Source organism: Dermochelys coriacea, chromosome 3, assembly GCF_009764565.3.
Source record: "Dermochelys coriacea isolate rDerCor1 chromosome 3, rDerCor1.pri.v4, whole genome shotgun sequence".
NCBI classification, from domain to species: domain Eukaryota; kingdom Metazoa; phylum Chordata; order Testudines; family Dermochelyidae; genus Dermochelys; species Dermochelys coriacea.
Window position 1 is genome coordinate 113,047,959 of NC_050070.1, and position 18,471 is coordinate 113,066,429.

General features: G+C 40.1%; 1 protein-coding gene across 13 annotated transcripts in view; it reads left to right on the forward strand.

Moving 5' to 3' along the window:
- The window catches only part of STXBP5 (syntaxin binding protein 5), a 180,108-nt gene that overhangs the window by 82,389 nt on the left and 79,248 nt on the right, over nucleotides 1-18,471 (forward strand). The window lies entirely within an intron of this gene.

Genomic DNA, 18,471 nt, shown 5'->3' on the forward strand with positions numbered 1-18,471 from the left:
AAGTGATGAACTATAGTTACTGTTGGGTAAAACATAGCCATTACTCTAAAATGACATGTTGATGAATGCTCCATAGCTATATGCTCCTTCTTTAAAACCAAAGGGCTAGCAAAAATATAAAAATGTGATAAAAGTATTTGTTGCTGTTTTTAAATCTTCATGATTACATGTGCTACCTTTTAGCAACATTAAGGGAAAACTGATAAATTGGAGCAAGTTAAGTAAATTTTCAGTTATACAAGGTTTTAAGGGAAATCTGTTCCTTTGAAGAATTAAACTAACTTTATCTAGTAATGAGACCATCAGTAACTTTTTTTTTTTCTGAAGCGATACGAGTTTGGAGTAGGGCTGAATTCTTTTCATATGCTTCAGTAATTTATGCAATCACTGTGCATAATTATATATTTTGTGTATACATAATAAAGCTGTAATTCCAAGAAGAGGCTCTGATGAAATTACTGCATATTGAGTAGCATGTCTTGTCACTTGAACTTAATGGAAGACTTTCATCCTTTTATATACAATGAAGGGTTTCTTATTTACAGTTGTAAAGCATTTTGATATGCTCATGGTAAAAGATGCTATTTAAAATCATAATATTCATGGAAATCCTTGGAGCTATTTGCAGATGTTCTATTTTCAAATAATATCCATCTTATTTCTGTTGATTTATTTGTTGTATCTTCTATTATTTTTTTGCTTTCTATATTTGCTTGAATGTTTGCAAAGTAAATAAGACTATTGAAAATTGCTGATTAACAAATGCTTCCATATATATTGATATGCTCTACAGTCAATTTTAATGTTATATGAACCATTTTTCTTTCTCTAAAGTCAATTAAATGGAGGTTTAAGGTTTGAAGCCAATTCCCAATTTTTTGAAAAGCCCTGACCTAGTCAAGAACAATTGTTCTATTGCACTATTTGCAGCAGTCTACACCTGTCTGGGTATTTCCTTTCCACGGGGAGTAAAAACACTGAATAATCATGAAGTCATGATATGTTAAAAAACTGACAACTCAACTGTTGTGTCCAAGCTTCTGACCCAAATTATGCTATAAATAACTTAAAAGTAGTCTCAAACATGCAGCAAGATAAATATTCAGCAATGTTCACACTGCAAACAGTCATTTGAAAAATGTCATTTGAAATCTCCACAATGTAACAAGTCTTTTTTACAGCGTGCAGACTTTAACTGATTTTTGACATGGTTTAAACAAGATAAGAGTTGCAATCAAACAAGCTTAACTATGTACAACCTCTCCCATTAGTACAGCTTTCCAACTGTATTTGTTTTTCCAAGATTTTGCTTTTTCCATTATTTTGTTGTTGAATCTCAACTTGTTCCCTACCTTTATTCTTATCTTAAAACTGTCCTTTTATGCTATTTTTCATGCTTGATGATGATCAGAACACTGTCAAATTTATTATCATTTGAAAACAGGGTGGATTTGGTTTAAATCAAATTGATTTAAATCTCTAGTCAGGAAGACTCGATTTAATCATGGTTTCCTACATAAAAGTGCATTCTTGTTGGTTGGTATAACCTTAATACATATTCTTCACAACTCAGAGATAGACGTAGGTTTCATTTTTAGAAGGTACACACTAGACATTTTTAAAGTCATTTATTTTGAAGACTTTTCAGATTAGTTTTACAGCTATATCAGAAAATGAATGATTGTTTGGTTATTTCATTTACCAAAGGTAATTGAAGCAGATAGTTCACCTCCCAATGACTTCATAAATATCTCCAATTTAACAGGTTAATCATTAATATTTGGAGTATTTTCTTGCCATGCTGTATTAGGAGGAGAACATCTCCAGACAGACATTGTAAATTGTTTTTGTTTTATTTAACTAAAACGTTATGTATTCTGGATTTTTTTTCTTCAACAGCAAACATATAATATTTTAACAAAACAAGTATTTGAATTCAGTTAAACATTCAAGTTTTTTAAAATCTGGTTTGTTTTTGTTAAAATTATTTAACTAAATAGTTAAATGAAATATATTTTTTAAAAAAATTAAATCGACTGTCCCCCAGGTCAACATGAGAAATTAAAATATTGACTTCTGCAGCTAATTCAGTCGTCTTCACCTTCATTTTCCTGTTTGTTCATAATCTGGAAAAGAAAACAAACTTTCCTGCTTTTTCAGGTCCCAAATGATTTCTCAATTTGGTCCAAAGGAAGAAAATATTCTTTCTACACTGGCAGAAGAAACTACTGCTGTTAAAAGTGAAATGATCACTTCAACAGTCTCTGAATCCAAATGTTTAAGTGACTTCCTCCAGTTCACTGGTGTGACTTTCTTTAAAACATCAGCAAACATATATTTCTTGAATGGTTCACCCTTAGCTCTGAAGTTTCATTATAGTTGGCAGTATGGAGGGATGATTGCTGGATGTCCATGTCATAGCCAACTCCTCTTCTTCAGCAGTTAAGGTTTGACCATGGTATCAAGTACGGAGAATATTTGCAAAAAAATGATCTGGAGATAGTGCTTGTCCCATTCGTTTTTTTAATGCTTGTAATTTAACTCTGTCATTTCATATTTCTCTTTTTAATATCTCACTCAGTTCCTTCCAAATTTCAACAGCGTCGGCAATAAAACAGCTATTTTCCCTGCATTTTGTTCAAGGCCACAGAAATAGGCTTCAGGATTCTCAGCATGTGTTCAACATTTCTCTAAAGCCAAATGTTGAGAACTTAGACTGTGACAGTGCCATCTATTTTTTCACGATTTTGAATACAAACTCTCATCAGATTAGGAAAAAGAAAAGGAGTGCTTGTGGCACCTCAGAGACAAATAAATTTATTTGAGCATGAGCTTTCGTGAGCTACAGCTCATTTCATTGGATGCATTCAGTGGAAAATACAGTGGGGAGATTTATATACATAGAGAACATGAAACAATGGGTGTTACCATACACACTGTATTTTCCACTGAATGCATCCAATGAAGTGAGCTCATGAAAGCTTATGCTCAAATAAATTTGTTAGTCTCTAAGGTGCCACAGGTACTCCTTTTCTTTTTGCGAATACAGACTAACATGGCTGCTACTCTGAAACCCATCAGATTAGGTCAGTTCTTAATATAGTGCACCCTCTAGACCTTTTGCACACTGCTCAATTTCTTTCATACGCTTTATCCAGCAATTTGCCTGCGACATCTGCTCTGTTGGGTGGACTGTATCCTAGTCTTAATGATTGAATCATGTTAATGAAGTGTGGGTTCTCAATCATATGGAAAGGAGAGTTTGTTGCATAAACAAACCGGACAATTTTTTCATCAATTACCTCTTTTTGTAATCTGCTGGTTCTCATCACAAACTTATCTATGGTTTTCTGGATGATGAAGATTTTTTTTTTCTTTTTGCTATAGATGATGTACTGTGGCTATGTGACATACATGATGTGACTGAAACGCTATCATTGGCAGATAACTCTGAAATTATAAAAAGAAAAGGAGGACTTGTGGCACCTCAGAGACTAACGCATTTATTTGAGCATAAAAAGTGAGCTGTAGCTCACGAAAGCTTATGCTCAAATAAATGTGTTAGTCTCTAAGGTGCCACAAGTCCTCCTTTTCTTTTTGCGGATACAGACTAACATGGCTGCTACTCTGAAATCTGAAACTATAGAAAATGATGGTGATTTTCAAGGTGAATAGTCTTCAGAATCCTGTATGTTGAGGATGGATTCTCCTAAACAAAATATGTCAATGCAGTTATTTAATTATTATTACCATTCTGCTTATTTAATATTACTTATTGTATTCACTGACACTCAGTATTACTTTAAAGGTGAAATTGTAAAAGGATGATCTGCCTATTTCAGCCATTTTATTTTTTATTGCAACTGCATCTAAAATGATAGTACAATAGAGTAACTATATTTTTGCTCAAACATGAGAATTCAAGAATAGTCTAGAAGGAAGACAGGCAGTCCTTAAGAAAGAAGTATGAAATAAAAAAGTTTACCAACCTGAAGATCCTGCACGTTCAGACATCTTCCTTTCATCATCTTCAACGCAGTTTTCTCCTGAGAAGGAACACTTCTCATAATGTTTCATTCAGCCAACCAAGCCTTGAATTTTTTTTGTTGCACTGTTTACATTTTGCACGCATGCCTGTCTTACTCAGAGGGAGAGGAACCTCATTAAAATATTCCCAAACTGGGTCTCTATTATGATTTGCTGCCATTATAGGTTTTCCGTTCTAGTGAGAGAATGGTATGTTAGATCTCAAATCAATGAAGGCTATGCTCGGAAAGACCTCATATGCTGCTCAAACAGTTTCACTTTTGTTTCTACTGCCTGTCCCTCCCTTCTCACATTTATCTTCAGACTTCTTCTCCTTCTCCAGATCTATTCGTCCCCAACAATGTTCTATTTATTGAACTATTTGAAACTTTGCACGTTTTAGAGAGAGGTAAGGGATTGACTCTGTGTACATAAATTTAGAGGGACAATAGGGTTGAGGTCTGTTGTTTCTCACCTCTGTATATTTATTTATTTATTTAAAACATTTTTGCTGTTTAACAAGCAGATTATTTCTGGAGACACAAATCCACAGTTTGAGAACTGCAAAACTAAGCATCTCTGATGATATCTTCTAGACCAGGGGTTCCCAAGCTTGGTTCGCGGCTTGTTTAGGGTGAGCCCCTGGTGGGCTACGAGACGCTTTGTTTACCTGAGTGTCCACGGGTACAGCTGCACGCAGCTCGCGGTGGTTGCGGTTCATGTAAACAAAGTGTCTTGCGGCCTGCCAGGGGCTTACCCTAAAGAAGCCGCAAACCAAATTTGGGAACCCCTATTCTAGAGTGAGCACCGAGTCCCATTGGGTAGATAGAAAGATTAACCTAAATAATCTATTCAGAAGCCCCTGGAACCCCATAAGATTGGGTCCCTATTATAATAGGGATTATAATCCCTATTCCATGATGAGATATCTTTGAGCTATAATGTATCTTCATTAAAACTACCTTTAGATAAGTTTTTTCCTCAAAAAGCATTTTTCTCAAAAAAAATCTGATGGTTTTTTTTTAAATCATTGATTTTTATCCACCCTGTTTGAAAATGTCACTAATATGATAACACTATCTTCCATATTGATAATAGAGAAGTTTAAATAAAGCAAGGCCGAATGCTAATCCCTGAAACAACAGTTCACGGGACACCTTAGTTTAGCATATTGCTGTTTCTGGTTCCAAATAGTGCTCTAACTAGTTTAGTTTTTGTCTTAACTCAAAATCTTGCTTTAAAAATTACTTATTCATACTTATGTCACATTCCCTTTGGTTTTGATTATAATATTCTGTCATGATCATAGAATCATAGAAGATTAGGGTTGGAAGAGACCTCAGGAAGTCATCTAGCCCAACCCCTGCTCAAAGCAGGACCAACACCAACTAAATCATCCCAGCCACGGCTTTGTCAAGCCAGGCCTGTCATAAATATAAAGAGAAGGGTAACCACTTTTCTGTATACAGTGCTATAAAATCCCTCCTGGCCAGAGGCAACATCCTGTTACCTGTAAAGGGTTAAAAAGCTCAGCTAACCTGGCTGGCACCTGACCCAAAGGACCAATAAGGGGACAAGATTCTTTCAAATCTTGGGGGGAAGGCTTTGGGTTTTTTTATGTGTGTGTTCTCTTTTGGGACTGAGAGAGGCCAGACAGAACACCATCTTCTCCAACCCATCCTAATCCGAGTCTCCAGTATTGCAACCAGTATAGGTAAGCCAGGCAAGGCGGATTAGTTTCTTTTGTTTTATGTGAATTTTCCCTATTTTAAGAGGGAGGTTTATTCCTGTTTTCTGTAACTTTAAGGTTTTGCCCAGAGGGGAATCATCTGTGTTTTGAATCTGAATACCCTGTAAAGTATTTTCCATCCTGACTTTACAGAGATGATTTTTACTTTTTTATTTAAAAAAAAAAATCCTTCTTTTAAGAACCTGACTGATTTTTCCATTGTTTCAAAATCCAGGGGTTTGGGGGGTCTTTGATCATTTTGTAACCAATTGGTTAGGATATTATTCTCAAGCCTCCTCAGGAAAGAGGGTGTATAGGGCTTGGGGGGATATTTTGGGGGAAGACGTCTCCAAGTGTTCTCTTTCCCTGTTTCTTTTGTTTAAAACGCTTGTTGGTGGCAGCATACTGTTCAAGAACAAGGCAAAGTTTGTACCTTGGGGAAGTTTTTAACCTGAGCTGGTAAGAATAAGCTTAGGGGGTCTTTCATACGGGTCCCTATATCTGTACCCTAGAGTTCAGAATGGGGAAGGAACCCTGACAGGGCGTTAAAAACCTCTAAGGATGGAGATTCCACTACCTCCCTAAGTAGCCTCTTCCAGTGCTTCACCACCCTCCTAGTGAAACAGTGTTTCCTAATATCCACCTAGACCTCCCCCACTGCAACTTGAGACCATTGCTTCTTGTTCTGTCATCTGCCACCACCGAGAACAGCCGAGCTCCATCCTCTTTGGAACCCTCATTCAGGTAGTCAAATCCCCCCTTATTCTTCTCTTCTGCAGACTAAAGAAGCCCAGTTCCCTCAAACTCTCCTCATAAATCATGTGCCCCAGCCTCCTGATCATTTTCATTGCCCTCTGCTGGATTCTTTCCAATTTGCAGTTACTTATTTTTATAAACATTTTGGTCTGCTCATAATTTATATTTTCTGTAGATCAGATTCTTATCTCCTTCCTTAGTTGAGTAATACTTAGCCTTAACCTTACTGGATGGTAATCTTCAATATCTACTGAACTAATGAACAAATATTAAGAAAAAATAACTAAGCACTGAAGTCAATATGGCTACTTGTGGAGTAATTACCCAAGATAATTTTTTTCTTTTTTTAAAATAAGTACTGTATTTTTCTCATCTTTTCAACATCAGGTTCACTATGATCTTTCAAAAGAATTGCCATTGGCTCAGTACGTTTATTCATTTTGTTATACACCTTGGAATATATATTGGGATTTGCTGATTTTTACATGGCATTTTTTTTCAAGTATTCCCTTACCAACTGTCTGTCAAGCTTTTCATTCCTTCCTAACCGTCCATACCTTCCTTCACTTCTCCTTTGGATTTCAAAAGCCTTTTAAAAAAATACTGTAGTTCATTAGCTAAACCAATTCAGAATCATTGATTTATTCTCTATTCATTTCTTATTGAGTCATGTGATTGGGTGATTGTACCTGCAATAATATCTGACAAACAGGGACTTAAAACATAGCCCCATATGGCCAGACTACCCAGCCTTCCCTTCAGGGTTTGTCTGTGCAGAGATTTTTCAGACCAGTAATTTCCAACTGCTTCACTGTTCGTGTTTGTGAAAGCTGTCATGTTGAAAAGGTGCATCCTAGTCCAGGTATAGCTACCACTATGAAATCTAATTTTATTGACATGATGGTAAAATTGTCTGAGCCTGTCTACATGGTAGCCTCTATTGATGGAGCGGCATGCATTAGGAATTATAGATCCAAACTCTGTCTAGTCACAAACAAAGATTGCTGGGAGAATTCTGACTGCAGTCAGTCCAGCTATCATGGCTAACTGCCCAGCAAGAGTTCTTGGTAAAATTAATGTGTTCTGTTGGGATCCTGCACTGGATTACCTGGAAGTTCTGGTTATATAGGAGTGGCAGGGCAGGAGTAGTCGACAGAAGGCCTGCAGAAATGTAGAAGTTAGTGATCTCCCAGTCTAGCTGAAACAACAAACAGTCCGGTGGCACCTTAAAGACTAAAAGATTTATTTGAGCATAAACTTTCGTGGGTAAAAACCCCATTTCTTCAGATGCATGGAGTGAAAATTACTGATGCAGACATAAATATACTGATACATGAAGAGAAGGGAGTTACCTCACAAGTGGAGAACCAGTGTTGACAGGGCCAATTCGATCAGGGTGGACGTAGTCCACTCCCAATTATAGATGAGGAGGTGTCAATTCAAGGAGAGGCAAAGCTGCTTTTGTAATGAGCCAGCCACTCCCGGTTCCTATTCAAGCCCAAATTAATGGTGTTAAATTTGCAAATGAATTTTAGTTCTGCTGTTTCTCTTTGAAGTCTGTTTCTGAAGATTTTTTTTTCCAAGTATAGCTACTTCCAAATCTGTTACAGAATGTTCGGGAAGATTGAAGGGTTCTCCTATGGGCTTTTGTGTGTTACCATTCCTGGTGTCCAATTTGTGTCCATTTATTCTTTTACGCAGGGACTATCTGGTTTGGACAAGGTACATGGCAGAGGGGCATTGCTGGCACATGATGGCATATATAACATTAGTAGACATGCAGGTGAATGAGCCTCTGATGGTGTGGCTGATGGTGTCGTTAGAGTAGATATGGGGACAGAGTAGGCAATGATGTTTGCTGCAGGGATTGGTTCCTGGGTTAGTGTTTCTGTAGTATGGTGTGCAGTTGCTGGTAAGTATTTGCTTCAGGTTGTGGGGCTGTCTGTAAGCGAGGACTAGCCTGCCTCCCAAGGTCTGGGAGAGTGAGGGATCATTTTCCAGGATAGGTTGTAGATTGTTGATGATGTGCTGGAGAGGTTTTAGCTGGGGGCTGTACATGATGGCCCGTGGTGTTCTGTTTTTCCTTGTTGGGCCTGTCCTGTAGTAGGTGATTTCCGGGCACCCATCTTGCTCTGTCAATCTGTTTCCTCACTTCCCCAGGTGGGTAGTTTTAAGAATGCTTGATAAAGATCTTGTAGGTGTTTGTCTCTGAGGGATTGGAGCAAATTCGGTTGTATCTTAGGGCTTGGCTGTAGACAATGGATCATGTAGGGTGGTCTGGATGGAAGCTGAAGGCATGTAGGTAAGTATAGCGGTCAGTAGGTTACCGGTAGAGAGTGGTGTTTGTGACCATCGTTATTTGTACTGTGGTGTCCAGGAAGTGGATCTCTTTTGTGGACTGGTCCAGGCTGAGGTTGATGGTGGGGTGGAAATTTTGAAATCCAGGTGGAATTCTTCAAGGGCCTGCTTCCCGTGGGTCCATATGATGATGTCATCAATGTAGGGAAAGTAGAGCCAGCGCTAGGGGACAAGAGGAAGTGGTGTTCTAAGTCAGCCATAAAAATGTTGGCATACTGTGGGGCCATGCGGGTACCCATAGCAGTGCCACTGACTTGAAGGTATAAGTTGTCCCCAAATCTGAAATGGTTGTGGGTGAGGACACAGTCACAAAGCTCAGCCACAGGTGTGCCATGGCCTCATCAGGGATATTATTGTTGACAGCTTGTAGTCCATCCTCATGTGGAATATTGGTTTAAAGAGCTTCTACATCCATGGTGGCCAGGATGGTATTTTCAGGAAGATCACCAATGCATTATAGTTTCTTCAGAAAGTCAGTGGTGTCTCGAAGATAGCTAGGAGTGCTGCTAGCGTAGGGTCTGAGGAGAGAGTCCAAATAGCCAGATAATCCTGCTGTAAGAGTGCCGATGCCTGAGATGATGGGATGTCCAGGGTTTCCAGGTAGAATACCCCTGGTCAGGGCTCTGGGGTTGCGTCTGTGTAGATTTGTTTCCGTGCTGTAGCAGGGAGTTTCTTGAGCAGATGGTATAGTTTCATTTGGTATTCCTCAGTGGGGTCAGAGGATAGTGGCTTATAGAATGTGGTGTTGGGGTGTTGCCTGGCAGCCACCTGTTCATTATGACTACAGCACTTCCTTTGTCAGCCCCTTTGGTTATAATGTCAGAGTTATTTCTCCCTCCCACCCCACCCTACCCCCCCTGTTCCTCAGATATTCTTGTTAACTGCTAGAAATAGCCTACCTTGCTTGTCACCATGAAAGGTTTTCCTCCTCCCCTCCTCCCCCCCCCCCCGCTGCTGGTGATGGCTTATCTTAAGTGATCACTCTCCTTACAGTGTGTATGATAAACCCATTGTTTCATGTTCTCTGTGTGTCTATATCAATCTCCCCTCTGTTTTTTCCACCAAATGCATCCGATGAAGTGAGCTGTAGTTCACGAAAGCTTATGCTCTAATAAATTTGTTAGTCTCTAAGGTGCCACAAGTACTCCTTTTTCTTTTTGCGAATACAGACTAACACGGCTGCTACTCTGAAACCTGTCAAGATAGGACAGACTCTTCTGCCGGGCTAAGTGTGTGTTTGGATAGATTAGCAATATTGTTAGGTGAGTTGAGGGTACCACTGTTGTAGCCCCCTGTGGCATGCAGGACTTTAGATAGTTTACTGTCCTTTTTCCTCTGTAGAGAAGTGAAGTGTGCTTTGTAAACGTATTGTCTCGTTTTTGTAAAGTCCAGCCACGTGGAAGTCTAGCTGTGAAGGAACTCTATTTGATGCTCTAGACTGGGGGAAACTTAAAGGTTCTTTTCATTCCCCTTTAAACAATCCATTAAGTAATAAATTTGTGTTAACCAGTATCTGTATTAGAATTCTGTTATGCAGTCTGCTTTATTAGTCATCACGCTGACCTTCTTATTTCTTTTGTATAGTAATAAGCTATGGATGTTCGGTAGGTTATTGGAGCACCTTGTAACTTCAACCACCAGAGAAAAGCAGGAATAGCTATTAATGCACATCCCACTGTGGCTTATAATTGTTACTGTGGTCGTATGCATGTGTGTGTATAGTAACTTATACAGATTTTACAATATCCAGGTACAATATACATGTAGAAATTTGGCACATAAATCTGGGCTTAACTCAACTTTCCTTTTTGCTTTGCCATTCACCTTTTATCCTCTCAGGAGCTCAGTAAATTTTTTTTGGTTAAGTACCAACACTGTGTTTGGTTCTACAAAATACAAAAATTTAGTTCCTTCCCTGAAGATATAATTAAGATTAAAAGACTTGAAGTATAGAGGTTGAGGTAACTTAAGTTTAGCTTTTTGCACCTTTTGACCATTGCAGAAGTGTGTTTTAGGAGAGGGCCTAAATGAAGGCCTTTCATCCAAATTTAAATGAGGACCTTTATCCACATTTTTTCTACCCTCTTAATAATAATAATAATAATAATAACAATAATAAAAGATTAAAAATGCTTCCGAGACTGAAAAGTGAATTATACAGTGGTAATGGCCTGGCACCACACATAGTCCAGTCCTTCACCCATCTACATGTTCAATGGGGCTTTGACCAAAGTCTTTGTTTGCCTTATTTTTGGAGTGGGCTTACCTGATATGGATTCATTAAACTGCAGCAGAAACACCCTGTAGGTGTAGGTTACTCAGTGATCTCAGTCATACTGTTGTTTTCTTGCTCCAAACTTCACGAGATAGTCTAGATTCCTTTTTAATAGTTTACATTAAATTTTTAACGATATTGTGTCATTCCATAGGTTTACATAGTGATTTATAGCAAAAGATGCCAAAATCATTTGTAAAATTAATATGTAAACTTATAAGGATCCACTTCAACTGTCTCTGAAGTAGAACCAACTGCTTCTATGGTAAACCACAAATTTCTAACAGCTCCCAGTAATCCTTCATAGCAATGATTCCACAAAGTGAAAAACTTATTTCTAATTGAAACTACAAGAGAAAATTAGGTAGGCAGAATGTAATTACCCAACCTGGTTGGCAGGCATCTAAATTTCCAAAATGGTTCATAAAAGGTTGTTTACAGCTCTCAATTATGTAATCATACATTTGATTTTTATATTATTGCATATCTCAATTTCATGTTCTTATTCAAAGTGCATAATTAGCAAACATAATTGTATTACACTGTCATTTCAATATTAGGATCTACTTTTAGTAGTAAACTTTGATTTATTTCATTCACTACGATATGCAAAGTAATGCAATACAAACCTGGAATACTCTTACTTTGACACCATTCTTTTTCTAACCTCAACATTGTTGCAGCACATTTTATTGTGACTCCCTTTTTCTCATATTGGAGCTACTATGTCATTTAAATGCCTTAAATCCATTGCTTTCCCCCCCCCCCTCCTCTGGTTGAGTCAATTGTGGGATAGAAATATATTTGATGGATTTCCTGGATACTGTTGTCAACTGTATAGTTATTTTGGTTTACAAGAAACCCTGCCAAGTACTGCCCAGTTACCCTCAAATTTACCTTAGAAGTGAAATCTGCAGAAACTACAGGTACCAACATGTAACATTCATTATAATATGATAAGTTATGCTGCTCAAATCAAGATATAGTATTGTATGTTGAGGTATGTAGTCTCTGTGGGTAGCAGTACAACAGTAAAATGTCCATTTGAAATTGGTCATTTTCACCAAAACCAATTAACTTCAATATGGTGAAGTTTTTTGACTGTACATTTTTTTTTCATTTTCTTTTTAGCGGTGTGAAAACTAAGGCTATGTCTACATTAGCATTTTTCTCAGTCAGGGGGTTGAAAAAAACATCCCCCTGACTGACATAAATTTCACCAACAGACGCACCAGTATGGACAGTGCTATATTGTCAGACGCTCTCTCCTGTTGGCATAGAGCAGCTACACGGGAAACCTTACAGTGGTGCGGCTGCAGCAGTACAGCTGTGCTGCTGTAAGGTCTATAGTATAGACATAGTCTAACACAGGTAAAGGTTCATGTGTATAGCAGAAGTTGTCAGGCTCATACACAAGCTCAGAACCAGCTACACAGGTTCACTTACCAAGCAGCTGCCATATTTTGCATCTGCTTCAGTTTCTGGATGGCTTTAAGGTGTAGCCTCACATAGAGCACATTGCATTAGTTTTGTCACCTCAAGATTAAGTTATGGATGACAGTAGTAATCCATAATCAAAATCCTAATCAAAAGGAGTGCTCATGTTCTCACCCTCTGCAGGTATGGTGCTGCAGAATTAATATGGTGGCTGGAGCTACCTAATCTTCTGATAGCACCTAAGAGTGCAATGTAAAGGAGAGCTTTCACTATTAATACAAAAAATATAATAAAATTATAACTTTATAAATCTTAGGTTATTAAACTTGCCTTTACAGAAGGTCAAAATATATTTATCATTATCTATGTCATATCTATGGGGCTTGGAAAAAAGTACCTCATATGCATATATTTGTTTGTTTATTGCCTGTGATCTGTCTATGACTTTTACTAAAAATATCTGAGATAAAATCTTAGCCTTAGTTATAGGCGCAGATCACCACCTCTCTTCTGCTTCTACATCAATGCCTACTCCATCTAGACTCCCGAGGGGTGCTAAACAGGCATTTTGATGGGTCGGTTGGGGATGCCATGCCAGTTTCCATGTTTCCAAATCCCATCTCCCATATGTATTTCCTATTTCCTTAGTACTTGGTCCCAGATTACTTTAGACCAATGGATTTTAAGCACTCCAGAAGTGGGATATACCCTCCAATTTGTTTCTACCTCTCCTTCTCTCACCATCCCTCTTTAGGAACCACTCTCAGGAGGAGTTCCTCCTCCAGGAGATGCAGTCTCCTTTTGGTGAGAACACAGAGGAGGTTCCCCAGCATGTCAGAGGGAAGAGGTTTTATTCCCATTATTTCCTAATCCAGAAAGGAAAAGGAGGTCTCAGACTAATTTTAGACCTGCACCAACTCAACAGATGTTCAAAAAATACAGTTTGTTTGCATGGTCACCCTGGCTTCTGTTGTTCCATCACTGGATCCTATAGACTGGTATGCAGCCCTTGATTTAAAAAAGAACCTGTGGTGTGGTGATTTATCAAAGTCACACAAGTGTCTCAAATTCATAGTGAAGCACTTTCATTACCAGTTCACCATGCTGCCTTTTGGCCTGTCAGCAGCTACTTGGTTTTTCACAAAATATATGGTGGTGGTAGCTGCCTTTCTGAGGAGACTAAGAGTACAAATCTATCCTTACCTGGATGTCTGGCTAGTAAGAGATCACAGAATCATAGAATATCAGGGTTGGAAGGAACCTCAGGAGGTCATCTAGTCCAACCGCCTGCTCAAAGCAGGACCAATCCCCAACTAAATCATCCCAGCCGGGTTTTGTCAAGCCTGACCTTAAAAATCTCAAAGGAAGGAGATTCTGCCACCTCCCTAGGTAACGCATTCCAGTGCTTCACCACCCTCCTAATATCCAATCTAAACCTCCCCCACTGCAACTTGAGACCATTATTCCTTGTTCTGTCATCTGCTACCACTGAGAACAGTCTAGAGCCATCCTCCTTTGGAACCCCCTTCAGGTAGTTGAAAGCAGCTATCAAATCCCCCCTCATTCTTCTCTTTTGCAGTCTAAACAATCCCAGTTCCCTCAGCCTCTCCTCATAAGTCATGTGTTCCAGTCCCCTAATCATTTTTGTTGCCCTCTGCTGGACGCTTTCCAATTTTTCCACATCCTTCTTGTAGTGTGGGGCCCAAAACTGGACACAGTACTCCAGATGAGGCCTCACCAATGTCGAATAGAGGGGAACGATCACATCCCTCATCTGCTGGCAATGCCCCTACTATACAGCCCAAAATACCATTAGCCTTCTTGGCTTCTCGTCCACCGTAACCCATAGGTCCTTTTCTGCAGAATTGCTGCCTAGCCGTTCAGTCCCTCATCTGTAGCAGTGCATGGGATTCTTCTATCCTAAGTGCAGGACTCTGCACTTGTCCTTGTTGAACCTCATCAGATTTCTTTTGGCCCAATCCTCTAATTTATCTAGGGCCCTCTGTATCCTATCCCTACCCTCCAGCGTATCTACCACTCCTCCCAGTTTAGTGTCATCTGCAAACTTGCTGAGGGTGCAATCCACGCCATCCTCCAGATCATTAATGAAGATATTGAACAAAACCGGCTCCAGGACTGACTCTTGGGGCACTCTGCTTGATACCAGCTACCAACTAGATATGGAGCCATTGATCACTACCCACTGAGCCCAATGATCTAGCCAGCTTTCTATTCACCTTCTAGTCCATTCATCTAGCCCATACTTCTTTAACTTGCTGGCAAGAATACTGTGGGAGACAGTATCAAAGGCTTTGCTAAAGTCAAGGAATAACACGTCCACTGCTTTCTCCTCATCCACAGAGCCAGTTATCTCATCATAGAAGGCAATTAGACTAGTCAGGCATGACTTTCCCTTGGTGAATCCATGCTGACTGTTCCTGATCACTTTCCTCTCCTCTAAGTGCTTTAGAATTGATTCCTTGAGAACCTGCTCCATGATTTTTCCATGGACTAAGGTGAGGTTAACTGGCCTGTAGTTCACCGGATCCTCCTCCTTCCCTTTTTTTAAAGATGGGTACTACATTAGACTTTTTCCAGTCGTCCAGGACTTCCCCTGATCGCCATGAGTTTTCAAAGATAATGGCCAAGGCTCTGCAATCACATCCGCCAACTCCTTTAGCACCCTCGGATGCAGTGCATCTGGCCCCATGGACTTGGGCTCACCCAGCTTTTCTAAATAGTCCTGAACCACTTCTTTCCCCACAGAGTGCTGGTCACCTCCTCCCCATGCTGTGCTGCCCAGTGCAGTAGTCTGGGAGCTGACCTTGTTCATGAAGACAGAATCAAAAAAAGCATTGAGTACATTAGCTTTTTCCACATCCTCTGTCACTAGGTTGCCTCCCTCATTCAATAAGGGGCCCACACTTCCCTTGACTTTCTTCTTGTTGCTAACATACCTGAAGAAACCCTTCTTGTTACTCTTAACATCTCTTGCTAGCTGCAACTCCAAGTGTGATTTGGCCTTCCTGATTTCACTCCTGCGTGCCTGAGAGATATTTTTATATTCCTCCCTGATCATTTGTCCAATCTTCCACTTCTTGTAAGCTTCTTTTTTGTGTTTAAGATCAGCAAGGATTTCACTGGTTGCCTACCATATTTACTATTCTTTCAGCACATTAGGATGATTTGTTCCTGCGCCCTCAATAAGGCTTCTTTTAAAACACAGCCAGCTCTCCTGGACTCCTTTCCCCCTCGTGTTATTCTCCCAGGGGATCCTGCCCATCAGTTCCCTGAGGGAGTCAGTCTGCTTTTCTGAAGTCGGGAGTCCGTATTCTGCTGCTCTCCTTTCTTCCTTGTGTCAGGATCCTTAATTCGACTATCTCATGGTCACTGCCTCCCAGGTTCCCATCCACTTTTGCTTCACCTACTAATTCTTCCTGGTTTGTGAACAGCAGGTCAAGAAGAGCTAGTTGGTTCCTCCAGCACTTGCACCAGGAAACTGTCCCCTACGCTTTCCAAAAACTTCCTGGATTGTCTGTGCACCACTGTATTGCTCTCCCAGCAGATATCTGGGTGATTGAAGTCTCCCATGAGAACCAGGGCCTGTGATCTAGAAACTTCCGCTAGTTGTTGGAAGAAAGCCTTGTCCACCTCATCGATCCAGGGCTCAGGTACTATTCAGTGTGTGTCTCATTCAGTCAACCGTCAAGGCTCTAGGTCTCCTGGTCAATTTAGAAAAATCTATCCTATCTCCAGTTCAGAGGCTAGAGTTTATAGGAGCAGTACTGTACCCTACTCATGCTAGAACTTTTCTTCCAGAGGCATGGTTCCAAACAATTCAATCTCTTGTTCCAGATCTCAGCTTGCTCACCCTGTCATAATAGCAAAAACCTGTATGATGCTCCTGGGGAATATGGCTATGTGCATATACATAGCCCAGCATGCCAGATTACGTTTCAGGATTCTTCAAAGTTGACTAGCCTCCATTTATTTGCCACGTCGTCACCCTCTGAACTATGTACAGAACGTGCCCTCTCACGTTCTGACTTCTCTAGATTGGTGGACAGACCTGGTCAGTGTAAGTGCAGGCATTCCCTTTGTCCACGCTCAGACTTCGCTGACCTTGTGATGGATAAATATCCGCTTGGTTGGGTTCCCTCCAAACTCAGGATTTATGGTCCTCACAGGACCTGTCTGTACACATCACTGTCAGGAAGCAAAAGGCTACCTGTTTAGGCTGTGAGGCTTTCCTATCTCAGGTCAAAGGAAAACAACCTGTTTGCTGCTGCTATCTATGAGAACAATGTTGTTTCTCAGCTTGGCAGAGAAAGCCCTTTCTTCCCTGTTTTGTGAAGAGGCAGCTTGCCTCTGGGACTTCTGCATTGCCAGTTCAATCAATCTTGAAGCCTCTTACATTCTATGGGTGAAGAATGAGCTGGCAGATCATTTACAAGTCGCCACAGTGGAGTCTCCACTCCGATATAGCCAGATTTCATTTTCAGTAGTGGGGGAATCCTCAGAGAGATCTAGTCACAACAAAAACCAATAGTAAATGACATCAGTTTTGTTCCCTACAGGGTCGCAGTCCATATTCCCTCACAGATGCTTTCCTACTATCCTGGGTTGAACAAGCTCTGCTACAGCTTTTCCCTCCAGTTCCACTCTTTCACAGATTGTAGTTAAAGATCAAACAGGACAATGGCTAGTTATACTAGTTGCCCCAGCAGCACTGGTTCTTCACATCTCCTGGATCTGTTGGTGGAGTGTCTAATATCGCTTCCTTTGGACTCCGACGAATTTTGCAGAATCATGGTTGGCTGCTCCACCTGAACTTTCATTAACAGCCTGAGCTACATGGCTAAATTCTAGAGAGGAGTCTTGCTTGGAGGCAGTTTTGGGATGTTTTGCTAAAAAATAGATAGTCCTCCACCAGGCAACTTACATTCCAAGTGTAAGTGAGTTCTCATTTGCTCTTGTCAATTCAGGTTTTGCCAGTACCGTCTCAATCCAGCATAGTCTGGACTATCTATTGTACCTAAACATTGAAATTTGGCAAAATAGTTTCTATCAAGGTCCACTTGGCAGCAATATCGGCTTTGACACCCCATGGACAAAGATATTGTATTTGGCTAGCGCTATGTCAATCAGATTTTTGAAAAGCCTGGAAATGTTATATCTACACATAAGATAACCTGTTCCTCCTTTGGACCTTGACCTAGTTTTGTGAAAGCTTATGGGGCCTCTGTTTGAGCCTTTAGCAATAGCTCCTGCTAATCTATCAATGAAGGTGGCTTTTTTGTAGTCATCACTTCCAGCCCAGAGCTTTGTTGAGCTGCGTGCTTTGATATCTGAACCTCCTTGCCTTTAAGGACAAAGTGTATCTGCGCCGTAATCCAAGAATTCTCTCTAAAATGGAATCTAATTTTTGTATTAAGATGTCCGTTTACCTTACCTACAGTTTACCTGACTCCGCACTTCAACAGAGATGAACAAGGAAGAAGGGCTTTGGTGTCCTACGTACCAGGCCTAAACAATTCCGTATGTCAGCTCAACTATTGATGTCCATCACAGACAGGAATAAAAGTTCTTCCACACTCTTCACAGAGAATTTTGTTGTGGTAGCAGCCTGTGTTTGTGTATGTTATGAACTGGTAGTGGCATTTTCCCACCAAGCAAAGTACCTGCACATCTGACAAGATCACAAGCAGCCTCGGAAGCGTTTCTTGTGAAAGTCCTATCCCGGATTTTGTAGAGTGGTAGCTCAATTTTCAGTCCGCACGTTTACATCCCATTATGCCATCACTCAGCACTCTAGAAACTATGCTAAATTTGGGTGAGTTTGTATTCCAGTCTTGTGCACACAGACTCCGAATCCTCCACATGCTTTATG